Below are 14,434 nucleotides of genomic sequence, written 5' to 3' on the forward strand. Positions count from 1 at the left end.
CAGAGACAATAAACAAAAATGTCCACAGGAACAAAGAAAATACTACAATGTGCTACAATAATTAGGAAGTGATGAGTTCTGTGCATTTAGTACCTTTGTTTTTAATATAATGTATTTAATTCAAAATTTATGTGATTAATTTTTAATAATGGCTTTCAGCTTGCCAAATTCCTGAAAATATAATAATAAAATCTCCTGAGTAGGTACAAGCTGGCGCCAGCACATGACAGTTACTGCCTCAAAGAACCACTTCTTGGGTACGTATTTTTATTTTCCTGCCTTTCTTTTGGGAGATGATTCCTAGTATCTTCGATAAAAGCTCAGTCTTTGCACTTATCTCGTTATGTGGATCATTGTGTGTATTTGGGGAAGAGAATGCATTTTTCCCCCCAAACAGGACAAAAGTAAAGGAAGAGACTAGCTTGTGGGAAGAAGGGCTGTGTAACGTGCTTCAAGGGGACACCCAGTGACTAACAGCAAACATTTCTGGCTGACTCCTCACCTTTGCTTTCAAATAGTTCGCAAAGCAAGTTTCTGGTTTCAAAGACAAATTTATAACTGTTGAATTGAAGCTAAACTTACAGTCTCTGTATCTGTTATCATTCAGTCCTATTATTGTTCTGCAACCTCCTCTTTAGGAAAACCATTGGACCCTAAAATAAAATGTTCAGAAATATGCAAATGAAAATAGCTTCAGCTTTCAGACTTTGGCAGTGTTACTTGAGTTGCTGTGGCCTCAGAAGGGACAATCATAATATTTTTCTGGCTGTCTTGTCTTGATTTATAATTTGAATCTCTATAAATGATAATAAAGAGGGCAATTATCAAAGAAATGGAAAGGGCAATTATCATTAAATTGAAAACACATCACACATTCAACAGGATGAATGACTGAGCTAAAAACAGATTTTGTGGATCTTGCAACTGTTCCAATGGAAGCAACTTCATCTCCCCACCTACTGCAATTAACCAGATGACTTTGGGTATATTTTCCTTTTTTCCCTGAGATGATAACACAAGGCCTGTTAATCTAATCTGCCTGAATGCTGACACTACTTATGATATGTAAATTTATGAGACTAAACCAGTTGCTGTTTGCCTAGTGTGAAAAAAATCTTTCCTTTTTTTCGTAAAAACAGTAGAGAAAAATTAGTTCTCTTGTTTGTACATTCGTGATTCCAGGAGACTGCAGACACCCATCTCATCTATTTTTAACTCTTGCATGAATCTTTTTAAATGAGGCAGTATGGTGTTTTCATTCATAAGGTAACTGGACACTGAAAATTCCCATATAAGGCTTTTGGTTTGGTTGGATGAATTGAACAAATTACGATCCAATCTGTAGGCATTAGTTATCATCACTACAAATATGGAAGTAACAGGTAAATGTTTATGAACAACTTTTGTGGAGAATTCTTACATTTGTATTTATTATTTTAAGGAGTAAAATTATAGACATTCTCTGGAAGGGGTAAAAGGTAGGGAAAAAAACCCAAAAATTACTTTTATCAGCACATCTGTATAATAAAAATAGCTGTGGCATGAATGTCAATTTCTGCCTATATGAAGCCTTATATAATCTGATCCAATCAGATTCTGATAGAGAATACAAAAGATTTCCCCCTTTCATGTTAAGAGGGGTTCACAGAGCAGATAAGCCCTGACGTGCTTATCTTTGTAATATATGGATCCATAAAAAACTAAATATGGAATGACGAAAATGCTCAGAAGAATTTGTATTTATTTCATCAGGCTTCTACTTTCCCCACGCTGGTCCCTGTCAAAGCCAGTCACCTGCCATTGGTTCATACTTAACCAGATTATGTTTGTTTGCTTGAGAACAAAGAACCACGAGATGATCCCAGCACAAGTGGCTATTAGTTACAGAGTCCAGATCTTATGGTAATCAATAAAAAAAAAAAGCAAGGAAACATAGTTCAAAGAAAGAAAGAAAACTAATATTTACTAAAAACCTATTATTTATCAGGTACGTTAAATATATGTAAGTTTAATGTTGCCACTGTCTAGTATCAAACCTGTTAGTGACTGCAGGATTCATATGAACTCCCCCGCCAAAAGACAAATTAATTAAATTTTACTATGCTATACTACTATAACTTATTCAAATACATTCTCCTTCACGTTAGAGGCCTGAGCTGTGTCTGCCATGTGCCCATTCTGGTGTTTTGTTGCCTTGGCAAACAGAATATATGCTGTATTGTCTAGCTGCCAACAATATACAACATTAATGCTAAATATTTTCTTTAAAAGACATATGATTCTCTATTGCATCATTCTTTTTTCTAGCTTTCTTTCCCCACATGTCCTAGGGCAGTCTTTCAATTTAAGAAATATTTGACAACTTTTCCAAAGCAAGAAAACAGACAAAATTTCTGTCCAATTTACCCACTATGAATTTATATAAATATGTTTGTGGACCTATAAATTGCCCATCTTGAACTGATTATATATACAAATATACGTTTTGAGGAAATAAATTCTTATGTTTATTAGTGCATCTTTGTCAATAAATTTATTTTGAAATACTAAGAGATCTATAAAACAAGGGGAAGTGTTTTTTTCTTTAAATTGCTCCAAAGTTCTGAGTGCTTTGAACTTGTTGAACTCTCAACAATCACGATCTGTTGATTAAGTAATTTAGTTTTGGACATCCTCAAGAAGGGGGCTGCAGCTGGGGGAATTCCCCTTGAATTCTAGGAAGTTGTTCTTTGGACATCATGTGTACTTCCTTTGATGTCACTATTTCTCTTGATAAATATAAACATCTATTTTTAACATGGTGGTTAAAACTTACTTAATATTCCTTTTCAATTCCTGTGTCAGATACTGGTGGAGTAGAAAGGTCAATTTATGGATCAATATGTTCGTAGATTGAATGTTAGAAGAGAGTGAACTTAATATTATTTTAATATTTTTAATGTGTTTGGAAACATAAGAGGAGTTTTTGAGAAATAAAAATTGAAAAACTATCCACTCTAATATAAAGTATGGCAATATTCATGTCAGTGAAATTGCTTTATGAAACTTTCTTTATTTGGGGGGATTGGCACATTTTTATCAATTATGTCTAGTACTTTCGTTGCAGCCCTTTATCAGCTACATATAATCCTCACAGAAATCCCATGAGGTATGCCTTGTTGCCTGATTTTACAGATTTTGCAACTCAGAGAAGTTAAACATCCTCTTCATGTCAGGCAGCAAGCAAACAGCAGAGTGGGGACTTAAACCCAGAGCTGTCAGATCCTAAGGCTTCTCTGTGGGTGGCAAAACGCAGCTTTCTGTTTGTGCCAATTGTGGACGGTTATTCTGGAGGCAAAGAAAGCCTTGTTTATGTCTTTTGTACTTCCTGGGACAGCTTTAGTTAAAAACTGCTACAGGTAAAAGATGATATTGAGACTAATTTTTAATACATCTAAGTAAATTAGAATGTCAGCCTCTCTGCTCATAATCCTTCCCCAGCCCCAGCTGCACTCCCATTTTCCACAATCAAGTGTCTGAAATGTTTGTTTCCTCCAGTTCTATTTTCCCTTGGGGTTCAATCACTTATTCACTCTTTCACTCAACAAATATTTATGGTACTCTCATTATAAACCAGACATTTCTCTAGGCCCTGAAAAGACATGAAGTCTCTATGGCTGTGAAGTTTATATTTGTATGAGGGAGAAAATAAACACATATTTGCAAGCATAATTACAAGTAAGGTCAAATAATGATAAACTCAATGAAGAAAAATAACATGGGATAAGGACTTAGAAAATAATAGTAACTAACTTTTATTGAAAACATATCACAAGCACCAAATGCTGGTCTAAGCACATTACACAGATTAACTCATTTAATACTCACAAAACAGTATGTGGTAGAAATTGTATTTGTGGTGGTTTGGAGATGGCAGCAAATTAACTACTTCTCAAATTGAGAGGTGGGCTTTAATTCTTCTCCCTTTTAATCTGAGCTGGCCTTAGTGACTGGCTGGAAGAATTGAATGAAACAGAAAAGACAATAGCCCAAGCCTGCACCTAGCTTCTCAGTTGATTGGCAACTTCTGCCCTGTTCTCTTGGAGCCCTGCTCTGCCATGTAAGAAGTCAGACTAAGGCTTCCAGGCTGTGAGAAAACCCAAGCCACAAGGAGAGGTCAGGTATAAACTGAGGCCCAGGTAAGCCCAGCCTGCAGTCAGCACGGAAATGAAGCATGTGGAATGGCCAGCCCGCTGAAGCCTTCAAATGACTCCAGCTGCTCTCTGATCTCACCAGTGTGGCCAAGCCCAAGTGAGAACCACCTAATGAAGCCTGGTCCATCCACAGAAAAGTGAGATATAATAATAAGCAGTGTGTTAAACCACTAAGTTTTGGGGTGTTTGTTAGGCAGCAATAAGTAATTGGAACAATTATAATCTTCCTTTTTATAGAAGAGAAACCAAGAGAAAGTGTTAGGTAATTTTCTGGCCAAATGGTAGAATCTGAATTGAAACCCAGGTAGGCTGACCCCCAAGCACTGTTTTAAATTCTCCCCTTCATAGCCTTACCCCTAGAATGAGTCAGTTTTCTCAGGGTACCTTTGACTAAACTTGATAGTTACCAATCAGTTTACATTTCAGTTTCCTCACTGAATCACGGTGGTTAAAACTCAGGGCACACTGCCATTGGCAAATGATTGCCCTGCCGGTGTGCTTTTGCAAAGGAATCTTGTGGTGTCCTTAGCCCGAAAGTATAATGTTGTCTATGACCTTCTGTGGACTGAAATCTTAAGAAAAAATAAGGAGGATATGGAGGAGATTGATCTGTGCTAATCTATAATCCTTTTATGTGTTATAAAATTATAAGAATTATTGAAGTGAAACAAGAAATTGCATGACATTTTGATTAAAGAAAAGGAGCATGAAATAATTTTGTTAAATTAAAGGGCAAATAATTGTCACCAAATCAAATTTCTTGGCATACAAATATGTTACATCCCTTGTCTCATACACACAGTTGGTATTTGGATGGGAAAGGAGTAATCGGATGTCTGTAGCATGATAGCATTAACTGGCAAGTCATTGAGCCAGATGTTTCTTTCTCAGCAAGGAAAGACAGATAAAAGTACAATGTGCCAAACAAGCCCACAGTACCTATTTCCAAAGACGTTTTTTCCTTAGGGTATTTACAATTTAGTTTAGCTGTTTCCATTCTGAAGACTTTGTACACACAACAATGGAATTGCTCAGGATAGCTCAAAGGAAAGAACTTGATAGATGTTGCTGCAAAATTTACCCCCCTCAAGCCTCCCAGGGGAAACTCCTGGTACTCTCCAAACTTCCCTGTCAGACTATTACACAATCCAGTGCCTTTTCCAAGCAGGGAATATGATGTTCCAAAGACAACTTAACTTCCTGTTTGAAAAAGGGGGAGTGGGAGGGTGAGGTGGGGAAACAAAACAGGCATGGTCTAAGTATACTTAATTCATAGACCCCGCTCACAAATACAAACAAGTTAATTTTGTTAAGAACACATGCTAACATTTCACTTAAGACAAAATCCCAATCATTTATTCTCATCTGGAGTACTTGTTAGGCATCCTTGAGTTTTTAAAAGTTCAAGTGTTGCATAAAAAATCAACATAATTACAGAAAGCAGTCCTCAGACAGGAATATCCTGTTTTGTTTCCTGCATACTCACTGGGGTGGCTCATCTGAGTCCTCGACAACATCCAACTCCAAGCAGAAAACATCAAGACTGCTTGCTGATCTTGGTTTTTACATACAGCTCCTCAGCAGTAGGGCTGTTGGCCCCAACGTGTAAGCCGACAATCGCTCTATTGTTTACTTTCCAGTCAGAAAAGCGACGCTGCTTTCCTTCACCGTGTATGGTCTCTATAATCCTAACAGTCATGTTCACTCAGCAGTTAGCCCAAATATATGTTTCCCAGAGGAGTTTCAAATACATGAGATAGATTAGCATCTCTGTGGCTTGATGCAATCTGTGACAGATTCAACAGCAATAAACATTTTAAAGGGTGGTCATTACTAAATTATTTGCTGAAGAACAATTTTGTTCCTGAGGTAGAAAAAAAATTAGCAATAACTTTTGGGTAGTAAATACACCGGCTGAGGGAATAATACATCCTCGAACCTCTTGCCCTCTCGGCATTTCATTCTGTGTAAAGGGAGGAAAAAAGCCCAATTGTGTGCTGATGAATTAGAAAACTTCATGAACATTCACGAAATACACATGCCACTACAAATTAACCATTAGCAAGGCAAGGTATTCATCCTTCCTGTCAGATTCTGTGGGAAGTATGCCTTATTAGCATTGAAGCCCAAAGAAGTAATATATCAGTCCACAGTCACTTATCCTATCAAAAAAATTAAAATAAAAACTAAAAAAGAACAGGCGATCTCAGTTCTGGAAAAATAAGTAGCGTTTTTCTTCCCGTCCGCATTTCAGTTCTAAAATTGAAAATCACCAAATGAAACCCCATTTCTTCTCGGCTTCCAGTTTGCCTCTGTGTTTACAATGGGATGCGGTTTTGCATTTTAAATCAGTTCCATCATAACCTTGAAAGCGATCACAGGGCTGCTAATTCTCTGTCTCCAGTTTCCACCCCTCCCCCACTCTGCAACTTTGAATCTGAATAGGACCAGAAGATTCTCCGGGGGCCACATTTGTGGCCCTTGAGAAGCAGCTTCTCTACGGCTTTCGGCTGGTTTCCTGGCAGGTTTCATGGGGATTTGTGGTGAATGGCAGCTCTGGAATCACTTTTCATCCTGTCAGGTTGTGGTTAGGCTTAGTGGGGTTTCTTTGTTACACTGGCCACTACTAGTCAATCCCCTTGAAAATATCTGGTTTTCTTTTTTCCCTTAAAGACCAAAAAAAAAAAAAAGAAAAAAGAAAAAGAAAAACAGCTCCAGATTCCCCACCTTTCCCCCAAAACACAAACACAAAACAAACATGGATATGCCTCGGAAATCCTGGGGGGGAGACAGAGAAAGGGGAGAGGCCTAGACATTCTCAACATCCCAGTTTAATTTTGATGTCAGACTATAAAAGATCTTGAGAACCCCATTTCCCGTACCTGTTCTGCTGACATGCTGTTTTATTAAAGAATCGGGGATAAATTTTACTGCTGCTTTTTCGTGTTAAAACCAAATAAAATCAACTAAACATATAAAATGTGAATGTGGGGAGCAGAGTGTTCCTTTTCCGTTCAGAATAAACCTGGGAAATAAGAAGTAAGTATGAAAATTAGTAAAACCAAACACACACACACTTACGAGTGGGTTAAGATGGAGTTTTCCATGGGCAGAGGGAGATTTGGCACTTTCAGCACATGCTGTCTTAAGCCAGAGCTTAACAGAGTTTTGTATTTCATGAATTAGTTTGGGGGGAAAAAAGAGAACAACATAAGGGTTGCCAACATTTTATATTGCCAAGTTACGCTATTTAATAAAACACAACTAACACTGAAATCTGACATCACTTCTTAAAAGAAAGGACATGTTAACAACAGTGGGGGTAGGGGGTGGTGGGGGGAGGAAGAAGGAAGCCATAATCTTAGAATACAAGACAGGCTTTTCAAGAATGAAGAATTGGCAACTTTACACCAACATGCCACAAAGGCCTTCAGAAACAGCCAGTTCCTGAAACACGCCAAGCCCCTTCCCACCTTACTGCCTTCACGCCAGCCACTCCTCTGACTGGAAATCTATTCCCTGGGACACTGGCAGAGCTCCCCACTCAGATGCAACCACAAGACACAGGGCTTCTCTAACCACACGGTTTACAGCCCCTCTCCCGCCCCCTCCTCCCCATGCCGGCAAACCCTCCCCTTCCCACTTCTATTCGTCGCCATTTCCATTCCTCCCCCATTCCTTACTTTGCTGTAATTTCTGTCCAGTACTCTTTACCACCTGACTATCAATTATTCATGTGTTTATTGTGTCTCTCCGGTTACAGTATAAAACCCACGCGGTTATGGGCTTCGTGTCTTTTGTTCACCTGTTTTCCTCCACTACCCCAAACATTGCCTGGCACTTGTGAGGTAGGTACTCAATACAAGTTTGCTCCATTTATATATGTGTATAATTTCCCTATTTTTCTCATTTTATTGTGGACAAGGAATATCGTCCACGGGGCATGCATGGTCTGGTATATGGAAACCACTGTTTTAAGAAGGAGATTGAGGAGTCCCTTAGGCATAGATCAGGGCACAACCGAAGGAAGACATTTGGTGCAGGCTTTCTTCACTGCAACTGACTGTGAATAGCAGGAGTGAGAGTCATGTTTCTTAGGACTAGTAACAAACTGGTAACAGGCTGAAATCTGGCCAGACTGCTTATTTAGGGATAAGGAATATTTCTTAAACAGACTTAGTCTATATTTACAGTCTCTTCCTCCCTCCCCATATTACTGGGTTATACAGATTAGGCAGGGTGCCTTAGCACCTATTGAATTGTGTATGGATTTTTTTTCAAACAACAGGAGAATGCTTACCTACTATTAGAGTGCAAATGCCTATTGGATTAAAAAAAAAAGGTAAAAGCAGCCTTCAAATGGAAACACAATTAACTATTATCTCTCACAATTATTCTCTGTGAAGTTGTGGGAAAAAGCCTGGTTCACAGACAGATCTTACTACCAAGAGTGGATCTGTAGAAAAAGCTGGTTTTGAAATGCATTACGGAGAGTTCACAAATATAGACAGTAGGTTTCAAAAGTGTATGTTCCAAGTTTTTGTGTCATCTGCGGTCCTGGGTAGGTGGTTCAGAATTTTTCCTGAAAAATCTCTCTTACTCATAGGCATGTAGTGCTCATTTTGGCACAGATTTTTTTTTCCCCCTAAAAAAAAAAAGAGAATGAGCTCAACTGTACCCAATGCAAGTTTTGCACAGATTTTTCTTTCGTTTTTAAAATGTGGGTCCAATACCTGCTCTTGCTGACATACTTCTGAGTAGCAGTAACAGGTGGTAATAAGATGGTATACAAATACACGAGCTCTGACAATTGGTGAAGAAAACAAGAAGTTAGATTATGTGTGTGTATGTCTGCGTGGTGTACATACATGATAGGGTCATATATTGGTTATTATAATGATGCTGATGAAATTAATGGAAACTGTAAAAATGTAGATCACGTGAAGTTCCCTACTTTTTTCTTTTCAGTCTCTTTGTTTTCTCTGTCTCATTCTTTTATGCTACAGAATGGAATGGGGCTTGGGGATCTAGAAAGCCTCTGCTGATTAATCCATTACATTTTGACAACTGAATTCCTAGAAAACAGTATTAGACTTTCACACAAAGTGACGTTTTTGACTGGAATCTTTCGAGTCCAAGCCTATGAAGTACACAGAGGAGGACCGCTTCAAGGAGGGTCCTCAGTTAACTGTACCTTCTAGGGTAGTTTCTGTTAATTGCTCCCATCAAGAAACCAAGGATTTCAATGTCTGACCAGCCAGCTCCGCTATCGCCAATACTATCTCACCTGCTGTGTCAGAGAATGCTTTGTAAGAAGGAACGACTGATGGCCATTGTGCAGACTTTTACACTAAAGGGGGAGAATGAAAATGTTAAGTGGTTTAAAAAAATCAGGAAAAGTGAGATTTGGGGTCATCCCCCAGATGATGAAATTGTCTTATTTTAGGATTGCATATCACAAAGATTAAAAATAAACTGAAGCTTAACTACATTGCTATCTGAAATTAAAACGTTCATTTACTTTTCAAAACTGCCCCAGCACAATGACAGAGGCAGTTATTTTTGGTACAAGTGGATTGTGGACAAAGTAGCTGGTGAAAATACTCTTAAGTATTCACATTAGGACAAAAACCTTCCTGGCACTAAGAAATCTCAATTGGTTTTTCAGCTGCGCTGTGGTTTATTGTGTGCTTTAAATCAGCTCTAAGACTACACGACATACCATTCTGTCTGTTAGAAAATCATTATGGTGCAATTAAAAGCAATGTTGTTTCACAGACGAACATGGAATTTTCCTCCCTGTCTGATGGCTGTGCTCTTCCTTCGTGCCTCTTGTGATTTGTACACTTGTGATGGTCAAGAGATACAGCTGTCGGGAAAACACTCAACAAATGGCAGTTGCGAAGTGATGCTTCATCCTTTTTTTGGATGCTCTCTGACACCCGAGCTTGGGGCTTCCACAAATGCTGGTGTGCAACTGCCTCCTTGGAAGCAACGTGGGCCTGGACTGTTCAGACAAAATTCATCTTCCCCCCAAAATGAAGAAAAATTGAAATGCCATTATGAAATGAAATGTGCAGTAGAACAGTAAAATGTATTGTCCTTGGAAACGTTTTGCCTGTTCCAGTTAAGAACCACTATGAGGAGAGCCTGAGACTTCGGTAGATAGACAGATCGCTTTTTCTTCAGAAGGAGAGTGAAGCAAGATCAATCAGTTCTTTCATTTTTGTAACGCTCTTTAAAGATTGGCTTCATATTTTTAAAAAAGAGCAATTTAGCCTTGGCTTCAGTAATGACATGACTTGTTGAATGACAGAGTCTCAGATGAAATTAGTTTAAGTGGTTTAAAGATTAATTAAGTGGTTTACTTTTACATTTCAGGTAGCATTTTATCACAAAACACTCGAACTTCTATCTTTTTTATTTATACAATACATAAGAGTGTCCAACATTATACATGTGAGAGTAAGAAAACAAGGCAAAGTTGTTGACAAAGACGTAGAACCAGGTACTGAACGATGTTTACAGTTGTTCTAGATTATTCAGTATTCAGAATCTGAGATACTGATTCTGTGTGACTGATTTATGTTTCTTCCTCTCACTTTACACAAACCCTTTCAGGTTCTAGAGTCTTCTTTCTGTCCCATGAACATTCTGGGCTGTCTGGACGTATGTATTTTAATACAACAACAGGACAGTATTTAATAATAGACACGTTGTTCTAGACAGTGTCCTGGGCATATCTGCCTGCCAGCTCAATCCCTCCTCCAACGCTGATAAATAATACCTAGATACCTTTAGTTTGACCTGAATATGAGGTTAGGCCTATAAAATCTTAAAAGCTGCCAACACGGGGATAACCGTGTCCCACAGCATTAAGTTTAATTTTATCAAAATTGTTCTTTCCTTTTTTGTGTTAGCAAAATCATGTCCAGCAGTTCACGAAGATTTATATTTCTTCTAAAACATGACACTCTGACATTTTCTGTTTGTCTATTCACTCCCAGAGGAGGTAACCACATGCTATACATGTTTTCTGTTAATATATTTGCAAGTTGGTCTCACTGGTTGGCCTTGGAAAGATTTCTAGTGGATAAAACACACAGAATTAACGGCTATAAAAAGGGGTTTTTTTAGTAAGTGCATAGCAAGGCAGGGAACAGGGACAGAGGTTGTAGGAAACATGATAAACTACATAGTCTATCTTTGAAACACATTGTATGTGTTTTGCAGCAAAAAAAAATTTCACTTATTCTAAGGGTTTAATACGTACCAGGTATTATAAGTACTTTACATATTTTGTTTTATTTTGTATTCTAACAGATGCGTGAGATTGGCACTATTATTCCCATTATACTAATAAGAAATTTGGGGCATAGAGCTGATAAATAAATTGCCTAAGGTCACACAATAAGATGGTCTTCCAGGTCCTTATAATTTCTTACAAGAGTATAACTGTTTCTTCTCTAAGCAAAATACAATTTTGTGCATGTAAGATAATCCATGATACTCCTACTGGAGGTAGGTGCTAATTAATAAACAAAGAAAAAGTAGATTTATTTTTTATAATAAAATGTATCATATAACTTTGAAAATAATACAGTTCCTATAAAAACATCTGATGGACATAAAACTGTATGTTCTTTTGAAGGATTTAGATATTCTTATAAGTATTAGTAAATATTTCCTCAAAATTTCCTCTGTTTTATGATTGATACAAAGATAATTTTATGACATCCCTTAATGGAAATTAAAAGAAAATTCTTCCTTTCAGATGCTGAGTGAAATAAATCTGTAAGTGAGACTACTAAGTAAATTTCAGAGACCCTGTTTCTATTGTCTGTAGAATGTAGTGTGTCCCCAGGTGAAAAACGTGTGGGGATGACTTGATGAGATACATTTTCAAAATAAGCATACCATAAAAATGATTGCTAGAATAAATTCTATACACTTACACTTTGTGTTTTCTCCCCAAAGTTTGAAAGTAGCAACCTCTGACGTCTGTCTTACACCAAGTGGAGATGACTAATCATATACCTAAAAGTGAATCCTAGATTTTCATTTGTTTCTTATTCCAGGACTATATCGTCAGGGGAGGGGGAAAATGTGTTAGTTGAGATGCTCTATGTTTACCTCCAGTATTTGTCACAATACCGGCATCTAGTTTGACACTGAAACGACAGCTCAAACACTCACGTGGACGAGACAAACCCACAGTGGAGCAAAGCACCACGAAAGCACGCACAGAATGCGGATAAAGGACAACCACTGTCTCATGGTAACTGCTTAGAGTTGTGAGTAAATTACTGTGAATCTAAGCCATGCCGGGAGTGGGGTCTTATAGTTACAATTGCTATTTGAGATTCTTCTGCCACCTAATTCAAGTAGATGAGAAGAGTCTAATTTTTCTAACAGTTCTGAAGCCTGACTTTATGGCATCCATTATTGTACAATTTTAGTTTTGAAGCAGTGTGAGCTTTATCTCTGATTATGATGTTCACATCCCCATAAGTAGGAGAAGGATCAATAATAGAAGGAAACCAGCAAATTGTAGGCTTTGCAATAAATCTAAGGTATTAGGTGGACATAATTTAAACAGTTGTTTTTTCTTTTCCTGAAGAATAAACACATAATAGGAGGAAAAAATGAGGCTCTAAAGGGATTATGCATTCCTAAATATTTTATAGCTGTGTTAAATGCAATGTTGTGCTTTAGTTCCACAGCTGACTATTTGCTGATGATCATTTACTCACCAACTAAAAACCCAAAAGATGCCATTTGAGGTTTTGGTGTGGTTTCAGCTTCAGCTTTTCTGTTGGGGTTTCACTGAAGGACTGTAAAGAGCAACTCTTTGCATGTGAGAAGACAGATGCGGGCGATTTAAGCAGGGAAACGCACCACCCTGCTTTGACTCAGCTGATATTTAATGATTTACCATTTAATGTAGTTCATCTTTCATAACCTTGAGTTCAAACAGAAGCAGCTGCTATTAGGGATGCAGTAATATTGAACTTCCCACCAATGACCTAAGAGAGCTTCTTTTGTAGTTTTAGCTACTGGACCCATCTGGCCTTTCCCCTAACCATGACATGGAAGGAGAGAAACAGTTTACTTCCCATCAGTGGAGTCCTGGATAGAATGTATAATTATGGCAGATAAAGATTTTCAAATCAAATCTCCTTGTGTTAACATCATTCTGTCACAATGGAGGACAAAACAATGCACTTCATCTTATTATCAAGACAACACTGAGAAAACTCAGAAAGCATATGAAAAATCACGCTGAGCTAAAATCAGTTTCAAGGGTAGAGGTGTCCTTGGTTGCTAACCAGGAAGATAAACTCATTTTCTTATAATTTTCATTTGCTTTTATTAGTGTGAGAGTTTTTTGGTAAGCCATCTGAAAACACCTCCTTCCTGTAATTTTGGAGTACATCTAGATAGATGGAAACATAGGTATTTAAATGAATTATGAGATAGATAGGTAGATGGATAGATGGATAGATAGATTGATAGACAGACAGACATACAGACAAAGTACTTTCAAAAAAAGCCTTTTAAAAAACGAAAGCATGGAAGATAGACATCTAATGAGATTGAAGTCTTTTGGAGGAAGGATGATATCTAATATGCTGATGAGAATTATGATATTAATGTTGTCAAATAGAATGGTTTAAATACATTTTTTCTATCCAAAGCATTACCTAATTTAATAATGTTTTCATTTAGGCATTATTAGTAAGCAACTGAAAAGCAGATTATAGGCCAGGTTGGATCTCTTTTTCTCTGTTTTTTCCCCCCTTGTTTGAATAAAATTCTAACATCTGTAAATTAGGATTTACAAGGAAGGAAGAGGATCATGAACTTTCATTACAATTACAGGCCTACGAGACAACAACTGTTGTCTAGTTACGACTGTATCTAATCCCTTGACGCTTTACAGTAGACAGAGAATATTTTTCTTTTCCAACAATATATTCCTAAAAGACAATGGAGGCAGTTAGAACTTCACTGTGAGAAAAATTCTTTAGTGGTGTCCCCTTGGTGGGGTTAGATGGATGAACACTACTATACAGGTTGCCTCTACCTAACAGCAGCATTTTTTTGTTCATAAGTGAGAGTCAGGCCTTTCCTCTAGAGATTTTCCTATTTAAAGATTTTTTTTTTAAGCTTTGTCCATGATTCAAAATCATTGGTATTTATCTCTATGCATCATTTGAAAATACTGTCCTAGAGATATT

The sequence above is a fragment of the Vicugna pacos genome, chromosome 13 (assembly GCF_048564905.1).
Source record: "Vicugna pacos chromosome 13, VicPac4, whole genome shotgun sequence".
NCBI classification, from domain to species: domain Eukaryota; kingdom Metazoa; phylum Chordata; class Mammalia; order Artiodactyla; family Camelidae; genus Vicugna; species Vicugna pacos.